This window comes from Panthera leo, chromosome B1, assembly GCF_018350215.1.
Source record: "Panthera leo isolate Ple1 chromosome B1, P.leo_Ple1_pat1.1, whole genome shotgun sequence".
Classification (NCBI taxonomy): Eukaryota; Metazoa; Chordata; class Mammalia; order Carnivora; family Felidae; genus Panthera; species Panthera leo.
In genome coordinates this window covers 101,325,069-101,340,314 of record NC_056682.1, presented here as the reverse complement: position 1 = coordinate 101,340,314, position 15,246 = coordinate 101,325,069, and the positions used below count along the sequence as shown (strand labels likewise).

Here is a 15,246-nt window from a genome sequence, read left to right as displayed (position 1 = left end):
ATCCTTTGGGTAAATACCTAATAGTGTAATTGCTAGATTGTAGGGTAGTTCTATTTTGAGTTTCTTGAGGAATCTCCATACTGTTCTCCAGAGTGGCTTCATCCATTTGCGTTCACACCAACAGTGCAAGAGGGTTCCCCTTTCTCTGCATCCTCACCAACACCTGTTGTTTCTTGTATTGTTAACTTTAGACACTCTGACAGATGTGAGGTGCACTGTACCTTTCTAAGATATTACTAGAAAATAACTCTACAAAGTGAACACAAAATCCATAAAACTACTACTTCATTATCTTGCTGCTCAATTATATGCCAGCATGGCCAATTGTCAGCAATTCTGAGTTCATGTGTAAGGACAATCTAGTCAATTGGGAGTCTTCTGTATGGCAAATGAAGCCTTCCCTCAGCTTTATATACTGGGGCCAGTTTTCTCTCTACACCTATTTGGATACAGACGTATTATATCAACTTCAGCCCAGAAGGAAAGTGTTTCCTAAGTCAAAGGCAGTTATTATAATCTCCCATTGGCTGAAGATCATGTTATAAGTAAGAAGCAAAATTTTTCCACTGTACTACAAGCTTTCTACAAGGCAGACTGAATATCAGATATAACTCTAGTAAAGATATAAAACGCAACATATCAAAATACTAATTTTTCTGAGGACCCAGTCTTGCTATGATGCTCTGAGACTCTGAAAAATTTCTTAAAAAGATTATGTATATGTATGCATATACAAACCCAGAATAAAAGATATGCAAAATTCAGACTCCCTCGCATCCTTAAGAAAATATTCTTTTTTTTTCCTTAAGAAGGTATTCTGAGTCACACTTCTGACCACTTTCATTGTTGTAACAGCTTTTATGAATGTCCCTGAGCTATATAGATGCCTGTTACATTCAATCATGGTCATTCTCACCAAGTTTCACATAAATAGTAATGAAAAATTTTAAAGAAAGGAAGAAAAAGAGAGGAAAGGAAAGTAGAGATGAAGGCAGGAAGAAAGGGAAAGAGAGAGAAGGAGATTCATTGCCCATTGTTGCCATAAGTGAAAAGGAAGAGAAACTATAAGTGGAGATAATCTTTCTGGGACATTCCTGCATATAAACAATTCCCCAAATACCATCATCTCCTTTTGGACATGTCTCTTTTTCTCTTGTTCCCTACTAGCTGAGCTGGAACTCAGCTCCAGGAAAGCCCCGGCAGAGGGAGGGCAGAAAGGGTGTAAGGCAGCCAACTTTTCCATTTCCCCTCTTGGGCTGTTTTTCCATCTTACAGTTTGCCCTGATTCAGAACGAGAAGGTGAAAACATACAGAGGGAGATGGCATCAGCCACTTTCCCTCTGTGACCAAACCACATAACAACCAAGGCTTGATATCAAAGAGTCCACGAAAGAAAGGCCTGGCTATTCAAGACAGGCTTGTTTCAAACGCTGGTCCAGTTTTGCCCCATGAATTTTGGGCTTGCCCAAAGGGAAGCATTTGGAGCAGTTGTTGAACAAACTTCCTGGCAACCACAGAGGCATTGGATTCTGTAATGTGCACTTACAGCCTGCCCTCACTGACACTACCTCCACCTGTCCTGACTCCCCTGTATCACTAGACACTGCCAATGATGCAGGTGTTGTTTTCCTTTCACTCATCAGCACCCAAATCCATGGGGTTGTGAAGGGTTAACAGCCTTTCTTATTAATAAGAAACTGTTAGGTTCTGTGGTCACAGAAGCAAAATGAATCATGATTAGAAATATCCATCTCCCCCCTCCCTTGATATGATGCCATTAATTAAACCATAAATATGGAAAAAATCTCTCCAGTTTGTAAAGCCCTAAAAAGACAAACTGAGTTTGAAATTATCCTTAATTATGCCAGTGTTTAACAATAAACTTTGTAGTATGGGAACCTCAGCTCACTACCCAGTACATTCATGGACTTTCTGTTGACATCAGAAGAAAACTGTTTAAACTTTCTTTAATTAAACTTTCTTTAATAATGCCAAGGCTTTGGGGCACCTGGGTGGCTCAGTCGGTTAAGTGTCCAACTTCAGCTTAGGTCAGGATCTCGTGGTCCATGAGTTTGAGCCCCATGTCAGGCTCTGTGCTGACAGCTCGGAGCCTGGAGCCTGCTTTGGATTCTGTGTCTCCCTGTCTCTCTGCCCCTCCCCTGCTTGCACTCCATCTCTCTCTCCCTCAAAAATAAATAAACATTAAAGATTTTTAAAAAATAATGCCAAAGTCTTTGGGGTGCCTGGGTGGCTCAGTCAGTTGAGCATCCACTCTTGATTTGGGCTCAGATTATGATCCCAGGGTCTCATGGGATCGAGCCCCACATCAGGCTCTATGTCTGTCTGTCTGTCTCTCTCTCTCTCTCTGCCCCATCTCCCCTACTTGTGTGTGTCCTCTCTCTTAAAATAAATACATAAATAAAAATATGCCAAGACTTTTATATTTATAATCGAGAATCACTATTCAATATATTTACTGATTATGTCTTTAAAGGTTAAAAGATTCAGTTATAAGCAGAGAATGTTATTTATTAGAGTTAAATGTTACTTTCTGCAAATGTCTGAAATTGCTACCCCTAGGTTGATAGGAATCTTGCATGTTAAAGTATCACCAGTTTGTGGGATGAGTGGGAAGAATAGACACTTCTCCCTCACTCCTGCACTTTATCAATTCCCATCTCACTGCTGGCTTCTCTCTGCCCTTTTCCTCATGTGTGTCAGGAAAGGAGGTAGACATCGGGGAAGACTGTGGGTTTTTTTTTTAATACAATATTTATTTGTCTATTATATCTTTTTTGTTGTTTTTGCTTTTTTATATTAAACATAATTTATTGTCAAATTGGTTTCCATACAACACCCAGTATGTTTTCACTCATATGTGTCTCCTGGGGAAGATTGTTTTAAAAGTGGTCTCTGGGTGTCTAACTCTTGGCTTTGGCTCAGGTTGTGATCTCATGGTTTATGAGACAGAGCCCCATGTGGAGCTCTGCACTGACAGCACAGAGTCTTGGGATTCTCTCCCTCTCCCTCTCTTTGTGCCCCTCCCCTGCTCTCGCTGTCTCCCTCTCTCTCTCTCTCTCTCTCTCTCTCTCTCAACTTTAAAAAAGTGTTCTCAATAATTTCTCTCTCCCCAGACCCTTTATAATGTGACTTAGCCACTTCTCCCACCAAGAGGTGCAATTAATTTCTCCACCCCTTCAATCTTAGTTGGCCTTATAATTTGCTTTTGCCGATAGGGCGCCGTGCAAGTGATGGGTTGTGGCTTCTGAACCTCTCAGCCTTGAGTGGCCTTGTAGCTTCTGCTCTAGCCCCTTGTATGTTGCCACTACATAATGAAGCCCAGTCTTTGTTAAGGCTACACTTCTTAACAAAGAGAGAACGCATGAGAGAAAGGCCCAATCAATAGCCAAAGCCAACCACCAAATGTGTAACAGTGCTCAGTTTAGATCATCTAGCCCCAGTCAAGCTGCAGATGACTGCAGCTACATGTGTGACCCAGACAAGACCAGCAGAAAAATGCCCCACTGGGTCCAGTGCAAGTGGATGTCCCATGGTATTTTTTAAACTGAGATGTAAGTTACATATAGCATTGTGTAAATTTAAGGTGTACACTGTGTTGAATTGATGCATTTATATATTACATTATGATTACCACCACAGCTTAAGCTTATACCTCTATCATGTCACAAAATTGTCATTTCTTTTTTGTGGTGAGAACATTTAAGATAGAGTTTCTTAGCAATTTTGAAGTGTATAATATGATATTGTTGACTATAATCACTATGCTGTGCATTAGATGTCCAGAACCTATTCATTTTCTAAGTGCAAGTCTATGTCCTTTAATGACATCTCCCCAATTCCCCTACACACCAGCCCCCAGTAACCACCATTCTACTCTATTTCTACAAGCTTGGCTTTTTTGATTCCACAGATAAGTGATATCATACAATATTTGTCTTTCTCTGTCTGGCTTACTTCATTAAGCACAAAGTCCATCCGTGTCAGACTGCAAATGGCAGGCTTTCTTTCTTTCCCATGGCTGAATAATATTCCAATTGTATATGTATTCTACAACTTCCCTATCCATTCATCTATTGACAGACACTTAGATTGTTTCCATATTTTGGCTATTGTGAATAATGCTGCAAAAAACATGGGAGTGCAGAGATCTTTTCAGAATCCTGTGTTCATTTCCCTTGGATGCATATCCAGAAGTGGGATTGCTGGATCATATGATAGTTGTATTTTTAATTTTTTTAAGAACTTCCACACTGTTTTACATAGTTGTTACTCCAATTTATAGTCCCACCAATGGTGCACTGATTTCCTTTTCTCCATCCTCATTAACCCTTGTTATCCCTTGCCTTCTAGATGATAGCCACTTTAACAGACGTGAAGTGATACCTTAAATTGTGGTTTGTATTTGCATTTCCCTGATGTTGAGCATCTTTTCATGTATATATTGGCCATTTGGATATCTTTTTTGGAAAAATGGCTACTCATTTCTGTGCCCATTTTTAATTGGTTTGTTTGGTTTTATTGTTAAGTTGTATAAGTTCTTTATATATTTTGGATATTAAGACCTTATCTATATGTCATTTGCAAATATTTTTTCCTATTTCAAAGGCTGACTTTTCATCTTGTTGATTTTTGCTTTTTGTTGTTTCTTTGTTAGTTTGATATAGTCCTACTTAGTGACTTTTGCTTTTGTTGCTTGAAATTTGGGTGTCACATCCAAAAAATTATTGTCAAGACCAATGTCAAGGAGATTCTTCCCAATGTTTTCTTCTAGGAGTGTTCTTCTAAGAGGTCTTACATTTAAGTCTTTAAACGATTTCAAGTTAATTGTTGTGAGTGAATGATAGGGACCCAATTTCATTTTTCTGCATGTAATTATCGAATTTTCTTAGCACCATGTTGAAGGGACTATCCTTTCCCCATTGAGTGTTCCTGGCTTCCATATCAAATATTAGTTGACAGTATATGTGGGGATTCATTTCTGGGGTATTTTGTTCCATTGGTCCATGTTTCTATTTTTATGCCAATATCATTCTGTTTCAATTACCACAGCTTTGTAGTATAGTTTGAATTCAGGAAGTACAATGACTGCAGATTTGTTCTTTTAGCTCTTTGGGGTCTATTCTGATTTCATACAAATTTTAGGATTGTTTTTCCTATTTCTGTGAAAAATGTCATTGGAATTTTGATAGGGATTGCATTGAATCTCTAGATGGCTTTGGGTAGTATGAACATTTTAACAATTTTAATTCTTCTTATCCATAAACACAAGACCTTTCTAGGTGTGTCTTCTTCATTTCTTTCATCAAAGTTTTATAGTTTTCATTGACAGATTTTTCACTTCCTTGGTTAAATTTATTTCTAAGTATTTTACGATTTTTGATGCTATTGTGAATGGGATGGTTTTCTTTATTTCTTTTTCAGACATTTTGTTATTAATAGGAGGAAGCACAATTGATTTCTGTATGTCCATTTTATATCCTGAAACTTTACTGATTTCATTGATTAGTTCTAGCAGTTTTTGGTTGCGTTTTCAGGATTTCATACACATAAAGTTTATCATCTGCAAATAATGACAGTTTTACTTCTTCCTTTCCTACTTGGATGAGTTTTATTTGGTGGACTTCCAGTACTATCAAATGAGAGTGGGCACCCTGATCTTGTTCTTGATTTTGGAGAAAAAGCTTTCAATCTTCCACCATTGAGTATGATGTTAGCTGTGGGTCTGTCATATATGGCTTTTAAGGTGTGTTTCTTGTATACCCAATTTGTTGAAAGTTTTTGTCATGAAAGATTTTGTGTGTTGTCAAATGCTTTTTCCACATATATTGAAATAAACACATGGTTTTTGTCTTTTATTCTATTAATGCAGTTTATCACATTTATTGATTTGTGTATGTTGACCCATCCTTGCATCCCAGGGATAAAGCACTTAATGTGCTGTTGAATTTAGTTCACTAATATTTTGTTAAGAGTTTTTGTATTTATATTCATCAGGGATATTGTTCTATAGGGTTTTGCTGTTGTGTTAATTTGTTGTTGTTGTTGTTGTTGTTGTTGTTGTTGTTTGTAGTATACTTATCTGGTTTTTGGTATCAAGGTAATGCTGGCCTCATAAAATAAAGAAGAATGAAAATGCTCATGCCTGTTCAATTTTTTTGGAAGAATCTGAAAAGAGTTGTTGTTAATTATTCTTTTAATATGTAATATAATTTACCAGAGAAGCTGTCTGCTCCTGGGCTTTCCAGTGTTGGGAGGTTGTTGATTACTAATTCAATCTTCTTGCTTATTATTGGTCTGTTAAGGTTTTCTTTTTTTTTTTTTTTTAAGTTTCTTTATTTATTTTGAGAGAGTGAATGTGTGCATGAGCCAGCAGGGGAAGAGCAGAGAGAGAGAGAATCCCATGCAGGCTCTGTGCTGTCATCAAGGAACCCAACAAGGGGTTCGATTCCACTAACCATAAGATCATGACCTGAGCTGAAACCAAGATACAGATGCTTAACTGACTGAGCCACCCAGGCATCCTGGTCTGTTAAGATTTTCTATTTTTACTGATTCAGGCTTGGTAGGTTGTATGTTTCTAGGAACTTATCCATTTCTTCTGGCTTATCTTTTTTTTGGTCTACAATTGCTCATAGTAGTCTCTTATGATACTATGTATTTCTGTAATCCCAAGGGTAATGTCTCCTCTTTCATTTATGATTTTATTCACTTGAGTTTCTCTCTTTTTTTTTCTCTTAGTTGGTGTGGCTAAAGTTTTGTCAATTTTGTTTACCTTTTTTAAAAAACCAGCTTAGTTTCAGTGGTCTTTTCTAGTGTTTTTCTCATCTGTATTTTATTTATTTCTGCTCTAATGTTTACTTTCCTTCACTGTGGGCTTAGTTTGTTCTTCTTTTTCTAGTTCCTGGAGGTATAAAGTTAGGTTGTTTATTTGTGATCTTTCTATTTTCTTAGCATGTATGTGTGCATTTATCACTATAAACTTTCCTCTCAGAATTGCTCGTGTAGCATCCCATGTGTTTCCATTCTCATTTGTTTTGACATTTTTTTTTAATTTACTTTTTATTTCTTCTTTGACCCATGGACTGTTCAGGAGTATGTTGTTTAGTTTCCACATGCTTATAAATTTTCCAACTTTCCTCTTGTTGATTTCTAGTTATACTATTGTGGTTGGAAAACACTTGGTATGATTTCAGTCTTCTTAATTTGCTAAGACTTGCTTTGTGGCCTATCATCTGATCTATCTTGGAGAAGGTTCTGTGTGCACTTGAGAAGAATGCATATTCTGTTGCTCATGGACAGAACATTCTGTATATGTCTGTTAGGTCCATTTGGTCCAATGTACGGTTCAAGTTCAACATTTTCTTGTTGATATTCTCTCTGGCTGAACTATCCACTGCTGAAAGTGAGGTATTGAAGTCTCCTACTATTATTATATTGTTGTCAACTTCTCCCTACAGAATTGTTACTATTTGCTTAATATATTTTGGTGCTCTGATGTTCAGTGCCTATATTTACAATTATTATATCTTCTTGATGATTTGACCCCTTAACAACATGGAACGCTTCATGAATTTGCACGTTATTTTGCACAGGGGCTATGCTAACTTTCTCTTTATTGTTCCAATTCTAGTGCCTGCTGAAGCAAGCACAACCCATGGTACTGTGAACAGATAAAATTTTTGTCCTTTTAAGACACTGAGCTTTCAGGTGACTTTTAAACAGCAGTAAATAATTGATAAAGACTTAATCTGATTGATGGGTCTAGAGAGGTTGAGGGGGCACATCCCAGCCTCTTTCTCTTATTCTTCTTTTGGGAGTAAGTAACCCACTAAGAATTCATGTCCTTTTTTTGTCATCCAGACCATAAATCTTATAGGATTGAGATGAACTGATACATATTTTTTCCAAATGCTAAAGAGCCAGGAGTTAAAGTCAATATGTGACTGAAATCAAGACCAAAATCAAATATAAGAGGAAGAAGTAGGAATCAAGAATACATCTGAAAATAATTTGGAAAATTGATATAGTAAGTTTAGTAGTCACAAATTGAAAGATGATTAGTGAAACGAAAATGTTTTAAATATTTCCCATTTTCCTTTCTCTTTAAATTCTGTTATGTCAATATTAAAAGTAATTTATTATGATTTTTAATTTTTTTCCTCCTCATGAAATTGAAGGTGACAAAAACTATAATTTACTTCATCCTCACAGGATGTGAAAAATTCTCAAATAGGACTTTTTATTGAAAACATGTAATATCTTTGGGTTTTGGCCTTGAAACATTTCTGTTATTCATTTTTATATAAATTTAGTTCTCCTGATTATCAGAAGGATATCTGTTTTAACAACAGTGTTTCTGTGCAGTGTTAAAAAAATTTTTTTTTAATTTTTTAAGGTGATTTTTCTGAGTTGTTTTTGGTTTTTTGCTCTATTGGTCTGGCCCACTTTTATCTGGACCCTCTCTTTCCTCCATCTATGTTGTTTCTTCCTGATCAATTTTGATTTAGCCCCTCCTATTCCATCTGAGTGTGAGCCCCTGTGGAAGGTGGGAAGGTGGTGCTGCTAAGCGATCAGCCTGACTTACTGCAGGACCCTTGCCTCATCTGCTAATCTAGGGATGACTCCCTCTCATTTCTGTGGTTGCTCTTACTGGCCCCTGTGCCTCCCCATGAGTATCTGGTGGCCATTTTAGGGTCTCTTATTGTCAGGTTGTGAATCATCCCGTAGCTTTTCTATGTTTTCTCTGAAACAGGTGCTGATGATGCGCTGGTCTTGTGGCTCTTGCTGGTTTGCATTTTTGGGGTTCCTGGAGTACCTTGTCACCTAGCTTTGTTGTAAATGCTGTCCACTGTCTTTTTTATGTTGGAATTTGGGAAGATCTAAAAGCTATGCCTCTTCCACCACTGTCATCTTCACAGAATTTGATAAGAAGAGTTTTAACACAAGTTCAATCTTGAGCGCTTGGCCATATTTGAAAGTGAATACCCAGATATTTATTTAGATTAATGATAGATCAAAATGACATCTCTTGTTCACATCTCTTGTTTGTGTTACTGCCACTGCTACACTGATTAGCTGTGATGGTCACCTATAATATCACATGATCTCTGATCACCCACAAGTTTAAGATGTGAGAAATGCTGTGAAAGTAGGCATCTGTCATTTGGACCTTCTGGCAAAATACCAGGGTTAAGGTTGAACTTAGGTGTATCCTTATATATCAGTGATGTATGTGTGACTTGGCTGCCCTGGCACTGGATGGGTACATTGAATCCTGGGCTTCAGTATCAGGAAGCCCACCTACACACAGATATAAACCATGTTCTCTAGCAGAGCCCTTACCAGTTAAAAAATTGTTTAGGTTTTACCTCCAAATGCTAATCACTTTTTGATTACTTCAAAACTTGGACAGGGTGAATTTTTCTCTCTATTATTTGAAAAGAAAACTAGGAGAAAATATTGGAGAGCACTTTAGCACTGGCATCCTTAACACGTGGAGACTGAGACATCTGGCAGGGCTGGCAAGTGTAACTTTAAGTTTTGGTGGTTCTTATGAAGTGTTACACGTTGAATTGTGTCCCCCCAAATAAGGTATGTTAAAGTCTTCATTCTCAGTACCTCAGAATGTGACCTTATTTGGAAATAGGATAGTTGTAGATGTAATTAGTTAAGAAGAGTGGAGCCCTACTCCAACAGCGCTAATGTCCTTAGAATATAGCCACGAAGACAGAGAGAGAATGCCATGTGACCACAAAGGCAGAGATTGGAGTTGTGTAGCTGCAACACAAAAGATTGCCTACAAACCACCAGAAGCTAGGAAGAGGCAAGGAAGTATTACCTGACAGGTTTCAAAGTGAATGCAGGTCTACTGACACTTTGATTTCAAGCTTCTAACCTCCACAACTGTGAGGCAATAACTTTTGTTGCTTTAAGCCATCCAGTTCATGGTATTGTGTTATGGCCCCCTAAGTAACTAATACTTTAAAGGCTAATGGGGCCTTCTTATCTTCATGGCGGGTAGCCTGTATTGAGCAATGCAGCTGGCTTTATAGTCACAAAAAAGTCACAATATACAAAGACTCTCACTGAGTCTGCGGTGGACACAGAACTCAACACCCAAGAATTTGGAAGCATGGAATGTTGACCAACATCTTTAACAGAAAATCTTTTTCCTTTAATTGAATGTTTGCTAGCCACACCAACTAAGAAAAGGCTCATTAAGCTCCAGTTCAACATCAAATTACAGTAATCTGTTACTTGCAGTGGAGAATATACTAAGTTAATATGATGTAAAAGAGTTTGAGGACTATGTTGGGGAACTATACATTTAAAAAATCTCCCACCAACCAAGAAAAATTCTCCACAAAAGGAAAAGGGGAAAAACAGTTCTATACTGAATAAGCATTAAACCAGAATGTGATGTGCATCTCAGGCAATCCACTAAAAGACTGCAAAACCAGAAAGAAATCTCACCCTTTTATAAAGCCAGGCAGATACAACACACTCCCTACAAGTTGTCAAAATAAACAGTAACTATTCCTCAAATAAGAGGACTTGACAGCACCATTTGTCACACACAGCTCCCCCTAAATTTAAATCTGATCATTGGGATGACCATCTATGTTAGCTAATTGGCTTTATCCAAAGGAAAACGAACTTGTCATATCTTTATGATAGGAGGTCATTTTGTGATTTGGAGCAAGGTGCCCGCTCAAGTTAACATCCTACTTTCCCACAGAAACTGGAAAATAAGGCTTCTGTCTTTTTTTTTTTTTTTTTTTTTTTTGACAATTACATCTCAAAGAGATGGCTTCTTGGTTTTTAGGAAACATCATACTTTCAAGTAAATTATTGCAGTGGCTAGATTCAAAGGAAATACCATTAATTCTCCTTTTTGTGCTTCTGGTACCTGTAAAAGAATGGTTTAGTAAGTCAGTTTGCCAGTCCTAGTTTTCAGACTCTTCCAATGGATTACCTTGGACATTGATTCTTAGCAGTTGAGAAAATAGTGGCAATAGTAATTAATTTACATCAACACTTTCACAACTTTATTTTGTGACATGCTCCATGAAGTAGAGTTTCATGGTTGTGTCAGAGATTGTTCATGGTCCTCTGCTCCTCTTCCTCAAAAACAGAATGTTTAACCAGGCATGTGGCTACACAGAATAAAGATTACATTTTAGCAGTTTTTCATGTAGATGTGGCCATAGAACTAAGTTCCAATCAATAAGATATAGTCAAAAGTTGCTTTCCAACTTCTAGGAAGCATCCTTGATAGGTTAGGGGATTCTCTTCTTTTCATGTCCTCCTTCATGCTGCATGGATTGCAGATGTACTGATTGGAGCTGTAGCAGCCATATGATACCATGAGGTGGTCTTAACAGTGGGAGACTGAGCCATGATACCTTAAAGGGCCAAAGTAGCTCTGGACTATACATCTCCAGAATTTTACTTAAGAAAGTAACAAACTTTTATCTAGTTTAAGACATTAAGACACTTATATTTTCATTTTTTCTGTCACTACTAGTTGAACTTAATCTTAATACAATAGTCAGATATATCTGGGAAATTGTACATATCTTATCTCCTGCTCTACTAGGGGATATTGGCAAAAGAAAAGATCCCAAAAAGACCTGCAGCAAAATATTTTGAATTTTGTTTAGTCCTCTACTCCCAGTGTTTTCTTTTTCTATTAAAACACTACAAAGAAAGTTAATTCCCATGTTATTAGAACATAATAGAGGGCCCTGCTACAAATAGAGTAGATTTTCTATAACAATACAACTTTGCCAGTCTTTTTGCCATTTGAACAACTAGGATCTCCATATCCCTGAGCTGTATTCTGATGACTATTTAACTCCATGCTTTGTTCAGAGTGGTTTTTCAAATCTACGTTACATCACTTGAATATTATGAGCAAAGGTGGGTGGGTGGGCAATACTTCCAGAGCCTGAATTAAGTTGTTGCTTAAGTGATTAAGTCATCTATAGACATTTCAGGGCATGGCCCATACTTACTGAATTCTGTTAACACTCATGTCAGGAGTTTATAATGGAAAGTATGCATTCATTTCTATAACAAGCAGTCTCACTGTCTAGGATCTATTCTTCAGTCAGACTTAGTTCACTCAAGAGGAGTCATTGGAGGACTTTATCATGAGCTACAGCTATAAGTCAATCTTTTCACATGTCATCTAAGAGACCTATATTACAGGGTGGAGACTTAACCTTAGTTCTTCAACAAATAGAGCTTTAAACGTAGCTTAAGCCTGGCCAACAATGTATTTTATTTGTGTAATTTTAATATCTGGTGTTAACTGAGAAGAGTGGCTTTAATAGTTCCACAGCATATCAATATTACTATTAAACAATACGAAGGCTCCTAGAGGGCCAACACTTACTTTTCTTACAGCCCCTTTGGTGACAAGCACAGGGCACATATAGGAATTGAGGTTATTGCTAGATGGGATATAGGGAAATCACCGGGGTTACCTTAACAGCACAAACGCAGTTTTGCAGACGTTATATTTCAGTAATTTGCTCTAACAATGCCTCTTTTTCTTTGCTGCTCATGAAACAGTTAGGGGGTTGTTGGTTTGTTTGTTGTTTTTTTTTTAACAACTTAATAGAATCTATTTTAGTTTCCCAATATTTGAACTAGTCTGGATGTACACACTCAGACATGAGAGGCAAGAAAGTTTTAAGTTTTGCTGAAGTCCAAGTCTTCTGTAACCTAATTAATTTGGTTACACTGATATTTTTAGAACCTTTAAGACCAGAGCCACATTAAACATGCTCCAGAGCTCAAGTGTATCTGGCCCCAAAAGCTTGTGAGTGGCCCTGTGCCTTGCACAGTTTGCCACCTTGTGTTTTTCTGTAAGGGTAACGCTATTTTCTGTCTTGAAAAAATTCGTTTGGCTTCTGCAGAATGGGTGGAGCATGGGCATCTTCTCTATTAGAACTAGTGTTTTAAATTCTGAAACATCAAACAAACAAAATATCACGTTTTCTTTGTTAATTGTAAAATTAATAAATCCCCATCAGAGAAGGATTCTGACTTTAATTCTTCCCTCTGAAGGAGGAGCTGCTTGGGAGGGATTCTGCAGCTATCACTCAAAATAGCATCACAGGAAAAGCCTTGCTGTGCTTGAAGAACCATATGAAAGCACTCTCTGGTAGTTGCTTTAAATGAAATACAAGATAATACTGCCAAAACTATACCAGCATTTGAAGCCATTGCACCAAAGATATACAGTATAGTTCCCTATTAAAATTTGAACTAGATCATAGTTGTAAGGCTTTCTTTTCTTGTCTCACTTAATTCATGTTTTCCCTCCCTTTTTAATAGCCTGAAAGTATTTTTGTGACTCTGGAACAATGATTTTTAAACCTGAGTGTGTGTGAGGCTCAAATTCACAGACCGATTCAGTAGGACTGGACTGGGTTCAGGAAATCACTTTTATAACAAAACCCAGATATTTCTTTCTTTTCTTTTCTGTAACTGATATTGGGGCCTGTATCTGGCAATTCCCTGTCACTGCTCTATCTCCTTTCTTTTCTCACAACCATCTAGAGACAAACGAAGCAAGCTTGCCCTCTACCTTTTAATATCTGGCCCTCCATAAAAACTCTAAAGTATATTTGGCCAAGTCTGTTCCTTGATATGCTAAATGGGAATTAAGATGGTGGCCGTGATTTTACTTAATACATTAATTAATGAGGGAACCAGTAAAATAAAAAACTGGTTCAAAATCTTATATATCTCTAGGAATGCTGAAAGAAATTTGTAAGCAGATGGAAAACTGGTCAATATCCACAGAGCTATAATCAATTATTTTCCACATGAAAATAATTCATTTGCATTAATATGGGCAAAACTAATTTGCATTACTGTAGATTTTCTAAGACTTACAGAGGTATAAAATAGCTCAAAGACTGGTCTCAGCCCCCTTTAGAACTAGTTGACCTGGAAGGGTGTGCAAGTGATTTTTTTTCCCCATTTGTCTTACAAATTTTTCCTGACACAGCCAGAAACCTAAATTTCCTTATCAGTAAAATGAGAGATTTGGACTAGTGGCTTCTGAGACCCTTCGATTCCAACATCCTGTTATTCTAATTTCTTGGCCGTTATCTATGTACGTGCATACAACTCATGGAATATTTTTGTAAGAACTATTATAGTCATTTTTATTAGTCAAATCAGCCATAGCTATGAGTGCATCCTCTTGCAGTCTCTGTCTAAAAATAAAATCAGGGGTTCCTGGGTGGCTCATTCTGTAAAGCAACAGACTTTCGATTTTGGTTCAGGTCATGATCCCAGGATCATGGGATTGAGCCCTGAATCAGGCTCTGCACTGACAGCATGAAATCTGCTTAAGATTCTCTCTCTCTCCTTCTGTCCCTCCCCTGCTCGCATGCACTCCCCCCGCCCCAGCCTCACCTCTCTCTCTCTCTCTCTCTCTCTCTCTCTCATAAATAAATAAATAAATAAATAAATAAATAAATAAATAAATAGAATAAAATAAAACATAAATTCTGCCTTTCTCCCAGTTACTTTTAGGCTATGTGTTTGTATGTGTGTGTGGGGGGGGGGGTGTAAATGAAAGCAGGACCTAAGTATAGGTATTTTTGGCATATTTGTTCATTGTCTTTTCCAAATGCTACCTACGGAATACACTGGTAACTGGGTAAATGTGACAAGTCAGGACAATATTGTGTACATTTTATAGATGGTGAATCTTTGAGAAGGAAGGAATCAAGATTTCTCTAATTTTGCAGACTTTCCTGTAGGGCAAATACAGCAGAACTTTTTTTAAGATTGTTTTGTGATGGCAGAGGTGGTCATAGCAGTGTTAGGGGTGTCAAAACTTGGTGGAGCTGGTGGAGGCCAGTGTTAGGCAGTAGAGAATAAGAAGATACTGAAGTATGATTTTTGTTTGTTTGATCACTTCATTTCTCCTCTATTAGAGGAGCTTTAAACTAAACTTTACAGCAGTGGAGAAGGACAGAGCCTCTTCAGCTTTGTAATTTAACAAATGTTTGTTGAAAGAATATCCGAACTACCTTTCTTTTCTGGAAACAGAGAGCCCAGGTCTCCTAAAAGGCTCTCAAACTATTGAGTGTTTAAAAATTCTATTGTATTTGAAGGCGTGAAAACATGCATTAATGATTACATTCAGCTGATATTTTTGGAGGATAAATATTCTACTTTGTAGATTTTATCAGG

General features: G+C 37.3%; 1 pseudogene; it reads right to left on the bottom strand.

The window, feature by feature from the left end:
- Nucleotides 1-7,569: 7,569 nt before the first annotated feature.
- Nucleotides 7,570-7,668, bottom strand: LOC122218808 (annotated as a pseudogene).
- Nucleotides 7,669-15,246: the final 7,578 nt, after the last annotated feature.